Below are 15,801 nucleotides of genomic sequence, written 5' to 3' on the forward strand. Positions count from 1 at the left end.
GAGCCTGAGTGAGATGAAGTAGAAGGCAAAGAGTATCTGCACTTGCTTGACTAAGGGGGAGATTCTTACAGAACTACCTGTATAAAAGCAGTGACATTATTTCATTATTTCATCAGAATCCCAACCATTCATTTATTCAGGTGATTTGTCTCAAAAAGCCTCAGTCATTTCTAAGTCAGTGCAGTGATCATATACTGGGAACCATGAGGAAGCAAGAATGACACTTTAAGGGAATTGAGAAACAGAGGAGTCTGGTAATGGCAGGCAAAGGAGCTACCAGGTTCCCAAGAAGGGCAGAAATACAATGAACATGGTTGCCCCAGTAAGAGGCTTGGCTAGAGTATGTTTATGGCCCAGAGGAGGGAAGGATGGACGTAGGGAGACTGAGAAGGAGGTCCCTTCTCCCATTCTTATACAATAGCAAGAGGAACAGAAAGAAAATGGCAAATCTAAGTGGCATTTGAGTGGTAAATACTTTTTAAATGTATTTGCTCAATTGCCACAAAATACAAGGTAATTTTACCTACAGCTTCTCATTTTTAAAAAGATTTTACCTATTTTTTTAAGATTTTATTTATTCATTTGAGAGAGAAAGAGAACACACGCATAAGCAGGGAGGAGAAGCAGAGGGAGAGGGAGAAGTAGACTTCCCACACTCAGCAGGAAGCCTGACATGGGGCTCCATCCCAGGACTCGGAGATCATGACCTGAGCCAAAGGCAGATGCTTAACCATCTGAACCACCCAGGCGCCCCTAGATCTTATCTATTTATTTGAGAGAGAGAGAGAGCAGGAGCAGGGGGAGGGGCAGAGGAAAAGGGAGAAGCAGATTCCCTGCTAAGCAGGGAGCCCAACACTGGGCTCAATCCCAGAACCCTGAGATCATGAGCCAAAAAAAGACACTTAACCCGCTGAGCCAACCAGGCACCCCTCTCAATTTATTTTTACAGGTTTTTTTTTTTTTTTAAGATATGAGCTATTAGTGTCCTGACTTCATTAATAGGCTCAAGGAGGTTAAGTGGTTTTCCCTGATGAGCTGCTGAGACAGAATTCAAACTCAAATCTCCGACTTCAAATCCCATACATTTTCTTCTTCTTAATTATCACCAGAGAGAGGAGTTTAAGGAGAAGAAACCTCAATGCTTTCCAGCCCAAGAAACCTTCAGAATAATGGTAATCCATAAGAGAAAAGAAGTAGAGGCAAAGGGAAACTAGATAGGGCAAAGGCCATAGTATATGATGATCACAGTAACAATGGTTATTTATCCAGTGTTTCTTCTCCTTTCTCCCTATAACAAATTGTTAAACAATATGAATTGTGTAAAGAGACATGAGACATATAGAAGCTGCAAGTCTTGCTTATAAGGAAATGACTGTTTTTGTGAATATATCATAAGAAATGATTGTTAAAATGATGTCATACAATGATGTCAGTGAATGGCAGACAATAATAATTTATTCAACAAATCTTTAGGTAAGTACCGTAGAACAAATACTGTTCTAAGCCCTGAGTATATAATAGTGAATAAATTAGATAAAGGCTCTACCTTTGTAGATCTCATATAATAGTGAGGAAATAGGCATTGAACAAGCAAATAAATTAGCAATAGCTCAGGCAGCCTGGGTGGCTCAGCAGTTTAGAGCCGCCTTTGGCCCAGGGTGTGACCCTGGTGACCCGGGATCAAGTCCCATGTCAGGCATAGGGAGAAGCATGGAGTCTGCTTCTCCCTATGCCTCTTTCTCTGTGTCTTTCATGAATTAATAAATAAAATCTTTTTAAAAAATTAGCAAAAGCTCAAATTCCAGGAAGGAAAATAAAGGCATGTGACACTCTGAAAATGTGACATGTGAGTTGATCCCTGATGAAAAAGAATTGGTTATATGAAAATTTGAGTTGCTGCATTCCAAGTTAAGGGAACAGTGAATGCAAAGGCCCTGAGTAGAACAACTTTATACGTTCAGTGAACAAAAAGGACGGCTGGAGCATGGTGGGCAAGGGAGAGAAAAGTGGTAGTAGGTGAGGCTGGAGAGGTGGGCAAGAGCAAGGATATGAGGAGCAGTGGTTCTCAATCCTCTCTGCTCATTAGACTCACTAGAGATCCTTTCTAAAAACATAAATGACTGGGTCCACTCTCTCAAAGAAACCGATTTAATTGGTCTGAGGTGGAACTCAGACATAGGTGCTTTGAAAAAAACACCCTGGAGATTCTGATAGATATCCAAAGTTCAGACTTTAAAATATTAAGACTTTCAGAGAGTCTGAAATAAGGATAATATGTGTCAAACAGTGTGGGTGAACAAAGAAAATTAGTGATATTTAAACAGAAAGCTGGAGAATCATTTCAAAGAACATTCTCCACAGAGAAATGTGAGCAATCTTAATTGCCTGACCTCTTGAGAACATAAAAGCATTGTCTGCCAAGAAAACTTAGCCCAAGAGGCACCAAGTCATAAAATATCAAGACATTCCAGGGGTGCCCCTGGCTGGTTCAGATGGTTAAGCATCTGCCTTGGACTCAGGTCATGCTCCAGGGTCCTGGGATTGAGCCCCTCATTGGACTCCCTGCTCAGTGGGGAGCTTGCCTCTCCCTCTCTCTCTGCCATCCCTCCCCTGCTCATGCTCCCTCTCACTCTCTATTTCAAATAGATAAATAAATAAAATCTTTAATAAAAAGTATCAAGACATTCCATCTTTCAAGCTAGCTAACATGTACTGAATCTGAAGATGTGTCAGACATTGTGTGCTCAGCACTTCTGTACAGAATTTCATTTTATCTTCAGAATAATTTCATCATATCTATTAAGTATTTTTGAGATGATAATACTAATTTGGAGAGATTAAGTGTTTTACATAACACCACACAGCCACTAAGTGGCAGAGCTGAAATCTGAACTCAGTTCTCTCTGATTCCAAAAAGTCTATGATTGTTACCACTCTTCTGTATGTGAATTCCAGTTTGCTAAGGTTACAAAATGATCAGTCTTCTTTTTTTAATTAGAGTACTGCTCCTCTAGGAAAGTTCTCTTGAATTATATTATGAAAGACTTCCAGAAATAGAATGAATCTAACATATTCTGGTAAAAGGACAACTATGTTAGTCATTATCCAGCTACCCACCCCCCAAGTAATGAGAGAATATGCACTCTGGCCAAGTGACAAGTTCTGGCCAATGAATGGGAATGATGTCTATCATTTCTTAACTAGAACAAATAATTGCTCGTTTTCCACACCTACTGGCAACCCTTCAAATAATGGTTGTTCCATCAGCCAGGTCACAAAAGACCCATGATAGGCAAGTAGCAAGAGCAAAAAATTAGCAAACCTTTGTTCTATACACCACTGAGATCTGGGTGATTATTTGATATACAGCATAGCATAGTTTTGGTCTCAACTCGATCCTCTCTGAGTTTTACTAGAGAGGATAAATTACTAGTTTTACTAGGGAGGACAATTCATTTGTTCTTCTTATGTAAGATACATGCCTACAAAGAGCATATGTATGTGTGTATACATGTGTGTATATGTGTATGTATGTGCATGTTGCTAATAAGTATATTGAAAATTAAAAACTCAGGATCCCTGGGTGGCGCAGCGGTTTAGCGCTTGCCTTTGGCCCAGGGCGTGATCCTGGAGACCCGGGCCCACATCGGGTTCCCGGTGCATGGAGCCTGCTTCTCCCTCTGCCTATGTCTCTGCCTCTCTCTCTCTCTCTCTCTCTCTGTGTGTGTGTGTGTGTGACTATCATAAATAAATAAATAAAATTATTTAAAAAAAAGAAAATTAAAAACTCCAAGTCCATTAGTGGAAAACATTCTTCAAATATTTTTTCAGTATAATCAGTTATTCAAACTGACAAAGCAGTTGGTAAATGGAAGATCAAAAAACAGCCACATTCAGACCACAAACACTCTCTTGGAAGGAAAATGTGTATGTGAGCCAAGCAAGGACAAAAAGAAAGTCTCCCCCCCCCCAAAAAAAAAGTCTCCCGAAAAAGAGCCTACCCACATTAATGTTTCTGTGGTAGAAATATATGAATTCAGTCAACAAATACTGGGAAAGCTACTGTGTGCCAAGCATTATACAAGTGCTAGAGATAAAATAGTGAACAGAACAGCCCCAAATCCCTTCTTTCATGAAGCTTATATTCCAATGGGGTAAGGGGGAATAATGGCATGGCTCCAAAGGCACTTACTTAATTGTGCTGGTATTCTCTTCTTATTTCTCATGATCTGAGCATCCATCTGAATAAAGGGGAAAAACAGCAAGCCAAAAATCTCCCTATTGCTTCAACATTTAGGGTAAAGTGTGAAGCAATATGTGTAATAATGTAACCTACACTGTCTGAGGCCCTGAAATGCAGGTCATTAATTTGGCTTAACTCTTAAATACTGGTTTTCATTTCCCTTCATAGGAAACAATAGCTCTTTCTTCTTCTGGCTGCACCTGGTACCCAGCCCTCTGGACTAGAGAAAGAAACGAAAAAAAAAAAAAAAAAAAGGAGAAAGAAACGGAGTCAATATTTTGATCATTACATCTGGCATCTAAGGTTCCTTTCATCCCCTTAGGAACCCCTGAAGAAATTACTCTCCCTAGGGCAATTATCCACTCAGGCCAGAAGGCTCCAGAGTTTAAAGTAAATGGTAACACCATTTTTTACTTTAACTGGTATCTTTGCATAGAAAATACTGCAGCTCAAGATCAGCTATGGTTTAATGTATGTGCCATCTCATCCAAGGGTGACAAAGGCAATAAAAATCCCAATTCATTTCTTTTATTCTAATAATTAGGAGCTGTGTGAATCTGTAAGTTGTGTATGCCCAAGACCCTGCACAGAGTCTGGTACAAAATATATTAATGAGTAAATATTTGAGGAATAAATGTGTCCTAAATAATCATAAGGGTGTGTATGTGTGTGTGTGTATAAATATATATAATTATATATTTCAGTTTATAATCTTACGTTAAAAATTTATTAGTCAAAAAATTCATTAGTCATCATTACAGGTTATAAGAGCACCAACTCATTGTGCTGACAATTGATGACAATAACAAAGAAAAAGAATCAAGCATTAAAATACATGGCCTGAGGTAACTCAGAGTTTTGGTTTCCTCATTTATAAAGTAGTACTAGTAGAGCCTACTTCATGGGATTTTTGTGAGGATTACCTGAAATAATAGCATATGAGATCCCAGGAAAATTATAAAGTGCTGTAAACATATAAAGGATAGCTGTTATTACCATGTGAACAGTTTCCATGCAAAACAGATCTCTGAGGATTTTTAGACCCTAACGTGTGGATTGTTGTGCTTCTACAACCATAAGGAGTGATTCAACATTCCCAGCCTCTGTTCCAAGCAGCTTACCAAAAGGGTTAAGTGTAGATTATCTATTCTGATATAATTTGCAATTTCCCCCTTAAAACCTATGCTGGATTATAATTACCATCTCACTTGCCCTGGATGAAGTACGCTCCCTAAAGGCACAGCTAATGGTCCAAACTGCGTGTCCATAGAGTCCCTGAGGTCTTTTGCATAACAAGGTCCCTGGCGATTGTCATCACTGGAAGAAATTTTAGCCTTTCTAAAGGAACCATTAGACAGCTAGTGGCAATTTAACTGTGGTGGGTTGTTATCTTGCCTTCCTAGCTTAAGTTAAAGGCCCTGGTAGGACACTTGTGTAACCAAGTAAGAAAGCATAAAATACCCCCTTGTGGAGGGGAGAATCCCAAGTACTATGGCTGGATGACTGTGCCTCAAATTTTGGATGAAAGCACTAAGGAGAGAGAAAATATCTGCAAAGTGGAATTCAGGAGTTTATTGTCCAAGAATTAGTGGTTGTTTTTCTTTTTTTATATAAATTTATTTTTTATTGGTGTTCAATTTGCCAACATATGACATAACACCCAGTGCTCATCCCGTCAAGTGCCCCCCTCAGTGCCCGTCACCCAGTCACCCCCACCCCCCCGCATTTCACTCAGCATAATACCCTCCAGTTCCATCCATGTCGAAGCAAATGGTGGGTATTTGTCGTTTCTAATGGCTGAGTAATATTCCATTGTATACATAGACCACATCTTTTTGTTGTTGTTGTTCATAATGTTTTTTTAATAATAAATGTATTTTTTATTGGTGTTCAATTTGCCAACATACAGAATAACACCCAGTGCTCATCCTGTCAAGTGCCCCCCTCAGTGCCCGTCACCCAGTCACCCCCACCCCCTGCCCTCTTCCCCTTCCACCACCCCTAGTTCGTTTCCCAGAGTTAGGAGTCTTCATGTTCTGTCTCCCTTTCTGATATTTCCTACCCATTTCTTCTCCCTTCCCTTCTATTCCCTTTCACTATTATTTATATTCCCCAAATGAATGAGACCATATAATGTTTGTCCTTCTCCGATTGACTTATTTCACTCAGCATAATACCCTCCAGTTCCATCCACGTTGAAGCAAATGGTGGGTATTTGTCATTTCTAATGGCTGAGTAATATTCCATTGTATACATAAACCACATCTTCTTTATCCATTCATCTTTCGATGGACACCGAGGCTCCTTCCACAGTTTGGCTATAGTGGACATTGCTGCTAGAAACATCGGGGTGCAGGTATCCCGGCATTTCATTGCATCTGTATCTTTGGGGTAAATCCCCAGCAGTGCAATTGTTGGGTCGTAGGGCAGATCTATTTTTAACTCTTTGAGGAACCTCCACACAGTTTTCCAGAGTGGCTGTACCAGTTCACATTCCCACCAACAGTGCAGGAGTGTTAGCCTTTTTCCACATCTTCTCCAACATTTGTGGTTTCCTGCCTTGTTAATTTTCCCCATTCTCACTGGTGTGAGGTGGTTTTGATTTGTATTTCCCTGTGTTTTTCATGACATCCTTGGGAGAGAATATTGAGTACTGTCTCACATCCCCAGATCCTGCTTGTATAACAATTGGTTGTATAGCAACCAATTTCTGGGAATAGCCTATCTCCTCAACTATAAGACTATCATGACAGTGCTCATATGTAGAAACCTGGAAAACACTACCTCAGCCAGGTGATCAAGGTTAACATTATCAGTGGTAAGTGAAGTTAATAGCATGCACCCTTGGGGATCCCTGGGTGGCTCAGTGGTTTAGCACTTGCCTTTGGCCCAGGGCATGGTCCTGAGTCCCGGGATCGAGTCCTGCGTCAGGCTCCCTGCATGGAGCCTGCTTCTCCTTCTGCCTATGTTTCTGCCTCTCTTTCTGTGTCTCTCATGAGTAAATAAATAAAATCTTAAAAAGAAAAATAGCATGCACCCTTGATAAGGTGCAATGAGAATGACACTTCACTGTTGTGACCTTCTTCCACAACACCAGTGACCCCAATCTAACCATGGGAAAAAATATTCCCCCTGGAACTCTCTGTACTGCCTTGCATTTGCAAATTTTCTGTAAATTAAAACTATTTTAAAGTAAAAATTATTATTAAAATTTTACTCAGGGGAATAAAGAGTGGATTCAATCTCTTTTTTTTTTTAATAGATTTTATTTATTTATTCATGAGAAACGGAGAGACAGAGGGAGAAGCATGCAGGGAGCCTGATGTGGGACTCGACCCCAGGTCTCCAGGATCATGTCCTGGGCCAAAGACAGCGCTAAACCGCTGAGCCACCCAGGCTGCCCTCAATCTCTTTTTTAAAAAACTGTATGAAGGGCAGTCTGGGTGGTTCAGCGGTTTAGCTCCGCCTTCAGCCCAGGGCGTGATCCTGGAAACCTGGGATCGAGTCCCACATCAGGCTCCCTGCATGGACCCTGCTTCTCCCTCTGCCTGTGTCTCTGCCTCACTCTCTCTCTGTGTCTCTCATGAATAAATAAATAAAATATTTTTTTAAATTGTATTAAAATCATTGTGGAAAGGGAAATGATGGTGGCTATTGACAAAATGATTGATGCCAAGATTTGAGGAAGTTGTGCATTGCCTAAAAGGTAGATACTCCCATCAGGAAATAATTGTGGTTATTGAAATATGGAATAAAATATTTTCTTTAAAAAAGAAGCTGAGGAAATGAAGATAAATACAAAGTTAGGGTAGAAAAGCATGATCAAAACTAGAGTAAGATGAGGACATAAAACACATGCCACAAAGACCTTTCCATTTGCTAGAAGTGTGCCAGAAATTTGGTAGAGCTTTCCTCCATTTGGCTAAAAGAAGGAAGCATGATTGATAACATGTAGTGTCCACAAAACAAATACATACCAGTACTGTGGAAGGAGCCTCGGTTTCCATAGAAAGATGAATGGATAAAGAAGATGTGGTTTATGTATACAATGGAATATTATTCAGCCATTAGAAATGACAAATACCCACCATTTGCTTCAACGTGGATGGAACTGGAGGGTATTATGCTGAGTGAAATAAGTCAATCGGAGAAGGACAAACATTATATGGTCTCATTCATTTGGGGAATATAAATAATAGTGAAAGGGAATAGAAGGGAAGGGAGAAGAAATGGGTAGGAAATATCAGAAAGGGAGACAGAACATGAAGACTCCTAACTCTGGGAAACGAACTAGGGGTGGTGGAAGGGGAAGAGGGCAGGGGGTGGGGGTGACTGGGTGACGGGCACTGAGGGGGGCACTTGACGGGATGAACACTGGGTGTTATTCTGTATGTTGGCAAATTGAACACCAATAAAAAATACATTTATTATTAAAAAAATACATACCAGTTGTCTAGATATTTAGGCTAAAGAGAAAGTTTTCTCCTCTATCTTACTGTGAATATCATCTTCAATGTCATTCCCACGCTAAATTCAGCAATGAATTTATCTTTGGTTCATTTCTATACTCAAGGCAATTCAGCATTTCAGCAATATAGAATTTAAAAAAAAAGAAAATTCTATGAAGGTTTAGGAGCAGAGATATAATTGGACCATAACCATGAAGTCCAGATAGTCTGCTGAGGTGGAAGTTGGATTGACATCCTCTTCAGAAAGTCAAGGAGACTGATAAGGACCATATCAACTCTACACAGAGACAGGCTAAGGGGCACAAATAATCACTGGACACTACAATATTTCAGGCTATGCACTAGGAACAGAAGTGTCACAGATGAATAAGACATGGTGTCTGTCCTGGAGGGCATTACAGTCTAAGGAAGAGATAGGTAAAAAAGTTAGTCTCCAAAGTTTTGCATGTGGCATGTGAATGGGCATAAAGAGGGAGTAGTTGATTATAGCCTGGCGGTGGTAAGGAAGGCAATGTGTGAACCAGGAAATGTTTTTTCAAAGAAGAAGTATTTAGGATGGTTACTCTTATAATGTAGTAGATACATAGGAAGTGAAGATTCCAGGACACACAGAAGTTGGGAGGTGTTCCAGAGGTGAAATAAAAAGATTGGTTGGCTTCTATTTCTAGCCCACATGAAACTGAAAGGAATCTATATTTTACTGGTCAATTACTTTTTGGTTCCAAGTAGCAAAATCCCAATCTATACAGCTTGAGGGGAGAAAAGGATTTACTGGCTTGGTGAATCAAGAATGTATTGCTAGAGGAGTACCTGGGTGGCATAGTCAGTTAACATCTAACTCTTAGTTTTGGCTCCGGTCTTGATCTCAGAGTCATGGAATTGAGCCCCTCATCCGGCTCACATTCAGCACGAAGTCTACTTGAGCTTCTCTCTCCCTCTCCCTTTGCCCTCCCCCCTTGTGCTCTCTCTCTCTCAATAAATAAATCTTTTTTAAAAAAGAATATATTGTTATAACTCATACATGAATTCAGCAAAGTCACAGGATATAAAATCAATGTGGAGAAATCTTTTGCATTTCCATATACCAATAATGAAGCAGCAGAAAAAGAAATCAAGGAATTTATCCCATTTGCAATTGCACCAAAAACAATAAGATACCTAGGAATAAACCTAACTAAAGAGGTAAAAGATCTGTACTCTGAGAACTATGGAACACTTATGAAATAAATTGAAGAGGACACAAAGAAATGGAAAAGCATTCTATGCTCATGGGTTGGAAGAACAAAAATTGTTAAAATGTCTATACTACCCAAAGCAATCTACACATTTAATGTTATTCCAGTATTTTCACAGGGCTGGAACAAATGATCCTAAAATTTGTATGTAACCACCAGAGACCCCAAATAGCCAAAGCAATCCTGAAAAAGAAAAACAAAACTGGAGGCATCACAATTCCAGATTTCAAGGTATGTTACAAAACTATAATCATTAAGACAGTATGGCACTGGTATAAAAACAGACACATAGATCAAGAGAACATAGTAGAGAACCCAAAAATGGGTCCATAATTAATGGGGGTCTATTATGGTCAATTAATCTTCAGCAAAGCAGGAAAGAATATCCAATAGAAAAAAAAACAGTCTCTTCAACAAATGGTGTTGGGAAAACTAGACAACATCATATAGGAAATGAAACTGGACTACTTTCTTACACCATACACAAAAATAAATTAAAAATGGATGAGGCAGCCCCGGTGGCTTAGCGGTTTAGCGCTGTCTTCAGCCCAGGGTGTGATCCTGGAGACCCGGGATCGAGTCCCACATCGGGCTCCCTGCATGGAGCCTGCTTCTCCCTCTGCCTGTGTCTCTACCTCTCTCTCTCTCTCTCTCTCTCTCACTCTCTCTCTGTATGTGTGTGTGTGTCTCATGAATAAATATATAAAATCTTAAAAATAAAAAAATAAAAATGGATGAACGACCTCAATGTGAGACAGGAAACCATCAAAATCCTAGAGGAAAACAGGTGGAAAAATCATTTACCTTGGCAGCAGCAACTTCTAATTAGACACATTGCCGGAAGCAAGGGAAACAAAAGCAAAAAAGAACTATTGAGACTTCATCAAGAGAAAAATCTTCTGCACAGTGAAGGAAAGAGTCAACAGAACTAAAAGGCAACCTATGGAATGGGAGAAGATATTTGTAAATGACATATCCGATAAAGGATTAGTATTGAAAATTTGTAAAGAACTTACCAAACTCAACACCCAAAACACAATCCAGTTTAAAAATGAGCAGAAAACATGGATAATTTTCCAAGGAAGACATCCAGATGGCTGACAGACACATGAAAAGATGTGCAACATCACTCATCATCAGGAAAATACAAATCAAAACCAGGATGAGATACCACCTCATACCTGTCAGAATGGGTAAAATTAACAACACATGGAACAACAGGTGTTAGCAAGGATTTGGAGAAAGGGGAACCCTCTTGCACTCTTGGTGGGAATGCAAACTCCAGTGTGGCCACTCCAGAGAACATTTTGGAGCTTCCTCAAGAAGTTAAAAATAGAAGAACCTTACGATCCAGCAGTTGCACTACTAGGTATTTACCCAAAGGATATAAAGATACAGAATTGAAGGGGTACATGCAATTGAAGGGGTACATGCACTTACTTAGATGCTTAGAGCAGCATTATCCACAATAGCCAAACTATGGAGAGAGCCTAACTGTTCACCAACTGATGAATGAATAAAGAAAATGCAGATAAAGAAGATGAAATACTACTCAGCCATGAAAAAATGAAACCTTGCCATTTGCAAAGACATGGATGAAGCTAGAGTGTATTATGCTAGGTGAAATAAGTCAGTCAGAAAAAGATAAATACAATAGATCTCATTCATACGTGGAATCTAAGAAAGAAAACAGATGAACTATAGGAAGAGGGGAAAAGAAAAGAAGGAGAGAAGAAACAAGCCATAAAAGACTGTAAACAGGAATGCCTGGGTGGCTCAGCGGTTGAGCATCTGCCTTCAGCTCAGGGCATGATCCTGGAGTCCTGGGATCAAGTCCCACATCAGGCTCCCTGCATGGAGCCTGCTTTTCTCTCTGCTTATATCACTGCCTCTCTCTCTCTCTCTCTCTCTCTCTCTCTGTGTGTGTGTGATGAATAAATAAATGGAATCTTTAAAAAAAAAGACTCTAAACAATAAGAATAAACTGAGGGTTGATGGAGGGAGTTGGGGGGGTAGGTGGGCTAGATGAATGATGGGTATTAGAGACGGCACTTGTGATGAGCACTGGGTGTTGTAAGTAAGGGATGAAATACGGAATTCTGCTCCAGAAACCAATATTGCACTCTATATTAACTAAAATTTAAATTTAAAAAAAGAGGGAAAAAAAGAATATATTGATCAGCCAAATCATAGGAAGATTCATATGTAGCTGTGCCTTCTCCATGTTGTGGTCCCTATCTGAGATGCCTATTAGCTCTCCTTTCCAACTACTCATAGTCTTGCCATCTTCTAAAGCCCAATTCAAATTGCATCTCCTCCAGGAACCTCTCTGCACCCAATCCCCCCCACCCCACACACACACCAGCTAAGCCTGTGTTAAGTTCTATGGTTTCCTAAAGAAATAGGGGAATGGAATGCACAAGGGAGCAGGATGCCACCTTCTAATGAACACTATTATTAGTTGAGCCTGTGCTATTGGCCAGGTGCTATCTTCCTCTTATGATTACATCAGACCCACCCAGATAATCTCAAGGTCCTTAACTTAATCATGTATGCAAAGTCCTTTTTTGCTGTATAAGGTAACATTCACAGTTTCTGGAGGTTAGGACATGGATATTTTTGGAGAGCCTTTTTTCAGTCAACCACACTGGGCTTAGCCTTGGAACTTCATTCATTAGAGGACCAAGGAGACCTATTGAGCCCATGGGTCTGAGCCCATGAGAGATACTCTCTTCTGCATCTCACGTGGGGTACCAATGAACTCTGAAGGTGAAAAATGTCACTGGTCTGATCTCTGTCATCAATAAGCAGCAAGCAACATGTAAGCACAGACTTCACTAAACCCAATTCCTGTTGCCAGCAACTGCCATTCACAAAGACACAAACTGGCAAAGTTTGTGTTCAAACCAGTCAGCAACATCATCTCAAAATTATTTCCAAATGAGTTCATGTCAAGACAGACACCTTGTAGTGACTAGCACATAGTCAATGCTCAGTAAAAGCCATGAGTTTGAAGGATTTCTCATAATTTAATCAATGAGTTGAAACTTCAGATACGATTCCCTTAGCTGTCCTTGCTAGGATGCCAAGCTATATCCAGCTATGATGCCATAAGAGTCCAGCTATGCCATAAGAGTCAAGCATGCCAATATCCCAGGCTCCTTGAAAGTCATGAGAGGTCTGATAATGGGCTATGGAGCAGTATGGATCTTGATATCATCAGCTCCATGGACAAGAATAGTCCACTAATGTGCTGGGGCTTAGCACTGAACCGTAAGAGGAAGTTGCTCCTGCATTTCTTCTTTCCCCTCCCAGCTTTGTCTTATAGGTTGCTGTCGCTTTAACCACAGGGTGTCCAGAGAAACGACTCTCCTCCCAAGGGACTATGATCCTTCCAACTGTGCACCAGAGACTTGGGACTATAATAGCATAGATCCCACCACAAGAAAAGAAGGAAGGAACCAATTTTTTGGCAGATACGGAGCTGAATCTTGTGAAGGAGTGGAAGGACTTTCTGGATTAATACCATTTTCTGGTAAGGAAAAAAATGCATGCAGTAACATGGTAGTGACTCCAGTAATTGAGAAATTCTGAAAGTGTATTATTTAAATGTAGAGAACAGCAGTAAGAGTCATGTCACCTTGCCATAATTGGGTAACTGCTGATCCAACTCTAGATAAATGTCCCTTTGACAGGAAAATGGACTGTTCTACTTTATGAAAGTTGTTAGAAATATAGCAGAAATCTGTGATAGCATTTTCTTGCATTGGCTTTGGAATTTGTGCTGCTTGCTCCATGAATGGCTTTTGTTAATTACTCACAATTCAGGGCCTCAGTCACTTCATATGTAAAACAAAATGCTTAGGGAACTTTGGTGGCTCAGTCTGTTAAGCGTCTGGACTTTTGATTTCCACTCAGGCCATGATTGCAGGGTTAAGATCTCAGGATCAGGAGATCAATGTCCGTGCCTAGTCTGGAGCCTGCTTAGAATTCTCTATTCCTTCTGCTCCCCACTCGAGTCCACTTGCACTCTTTCTCTATTTTAGTATATGTGCTGCCGAAGTGAGCACGCACTCTTTCTCTAAAAAAAATTAAAAAATAAAAATTAGACAAAAGTCCTTCTCTGAAGGGTGTTGAGAGAATTAAGCAAGATATTAGATAAAAAAAACAAACAAACAGTGCTGAGTACACACCAATTGCTCAAACATCTTTCCACTGGCAAAGTTTCCCTCAACACACTGGAAATCACTAAGACTTTAGAAATCACCTACTTAAATTCTCTTACTTTTATAGATACCTTCCGGAAATGTTTTGCTAAACACGTGTATATACAATTTCTACCTAAAAGAGTCAGTGATTCTCAGATTTGATCCTGGAATCATGTGAACTTCCCGCAGGATCCAAAGTCAGGAAATGGCTGTGCTGAATGCAAAATGACGGCTCTTCAGTTTCGTGATCTTCCTAACGGCCTATCCGTACAAATCTACCCAGAAAATCAATAGCAGACCGAAGAGATAGAAAGAAGAAATGTTACTGGCAAAAAAATTTTTACAGTTTAAATGAAAAATCCTCCTCTGAGATATCTTGATTTGCATTTTATTAGTAATGATTGTGTGTATATGCAAGACCTATTTCACTGATGATGCACATAATGCAGGTAATGCTGAAGTGTATATTCAGATCAGATCTATTTTATGATATTTAGTTTTAGACTTGTTGGTATGTTAATTTGATGATATGGCAAATTTATCTATGGAGGTATGGGTAATCAGAACAATTCATCAAATTGATTCAAAAAAAATTCATCATTTCTTAATTTGGAGGAGAAGAGAAAGATTTGCATTAAAAACTATGTGCTCTGTTATCTGCACTATTCTCCTTAGGAAGCAAGAATTTTTCAGGTGTCCCATGTCTTGATAATCTTTCCAATTCATCATTAAACTGGGTCAAAATGATGGAAGTGAAGACTAGAATGCCTCAGACTGATGGGGCTGAGTTCAGCCTGGAGCACAGTAACAGGGCATTTTTTAAGGCAAAAATAAGCTACCAAAATGTTGGTGGCTCCAATCCAATAGCTTTTCTAGTTCTTTTCTGTTTTTTTTTATCGTTGTTGTTGTTGTTGTTGTTGTTGTTGTTGTTGTTTATATCAAACAGTGAAAGCCTTCTGCAATAAACAGCTTTGAAGTTTGATTTTTAACATGCAGGGTTTACTGAGTCCTAGCTACCCACCAGGCACAGTGCGAAGGCACACTTAAAACCCACAACTACCAATGAAGAAGGTACTACCATTATTTTCATTGTACAGATGAAATGAAACTTGAAGATATTAAGCATCTTGTCGAAAGGCATCCAGAGAGACAAGTGTGGATGCAAGTATGTATGTGGTCTATGTGCTTGCGTGTGTGTGTGGATGTGTATACGTGTGTGTGTGTGTTTAGGAGAGAAGTGGGGTCTCACTTTCAGCAAAATGATAAATCATAAGCATAGCCCCACTACTTTCCTTTTCCCCACCCTTCTCTACTCTTGCTACATCCACCACACTTGCTCAGGTGGTTCTTTTTCTTTCTTCCTTGTGGATTCTTGACATAATGGAGATTTTAATACCAATGATGTTGCCAGAAATAGCTCTTCCTATGCTATAGTAAGTTGCATTTGCACCAAATGGGGCTCTTGCTTCTCCAGACATCACCCTGAGCAGCAAAGAAGGCTTGATAACAACAATGAGGGGATGGTACACCTTACATCCTTTGTTCTGAGGCAGACTCAGACACCCTTTGCACCTGAAGATTTTTCCATTCCATACAAGGCAACTAAGTTGGAGGACCAAAAGGCAAAAAGATAAGGGTATTCATTT

At 39.9% G+C, this 15,801-nt stretch overlaps 1 protein-coding gene across 4 annotated transcripts in view; it reads left to right on the forward strand.

The window, feature by feature from the left end:
- Positions 1-15,801, forward strand: part of LOC144319103 (acyl-coenzyme A synthetase ACSM4, mitochondrial) — a 54,270-nt gene that overhangs the window by 13,562 nt on the left and 24,907 nt on the right. The window contains exons 2-3 of one of the 4 annotated variants that reach the window (XM_077906884.1): positions 10,055-10,178; positions 13,263-13,482. The gene's annotated coding sequence lies outside the window, so the exon portion shown is untranslated. The remainder of the gene's footprint in view (positions 1-10,054; positions 10,179-13,262; positions 13,483-15,801) is intronic. The other 3 variants (XM_077906883.1, XM_077906885.1, XM_077906886.1) reach the window with 3 other exon arrangements.

The sequence above is a fragment of the Canis aureus genome, chromosome 8, assembly GCF_053574225.1.
Source record: "Canis aureus isolate CA01 chromosome 8, VMU_Caureus_v.1.0, whole genome shotgun sequence".
Lineage (NCBI taxonomy): Eukaryota > Metazoa > Chordata > Mammalia > Carnivora > Canidae > Canis > Canis aureus.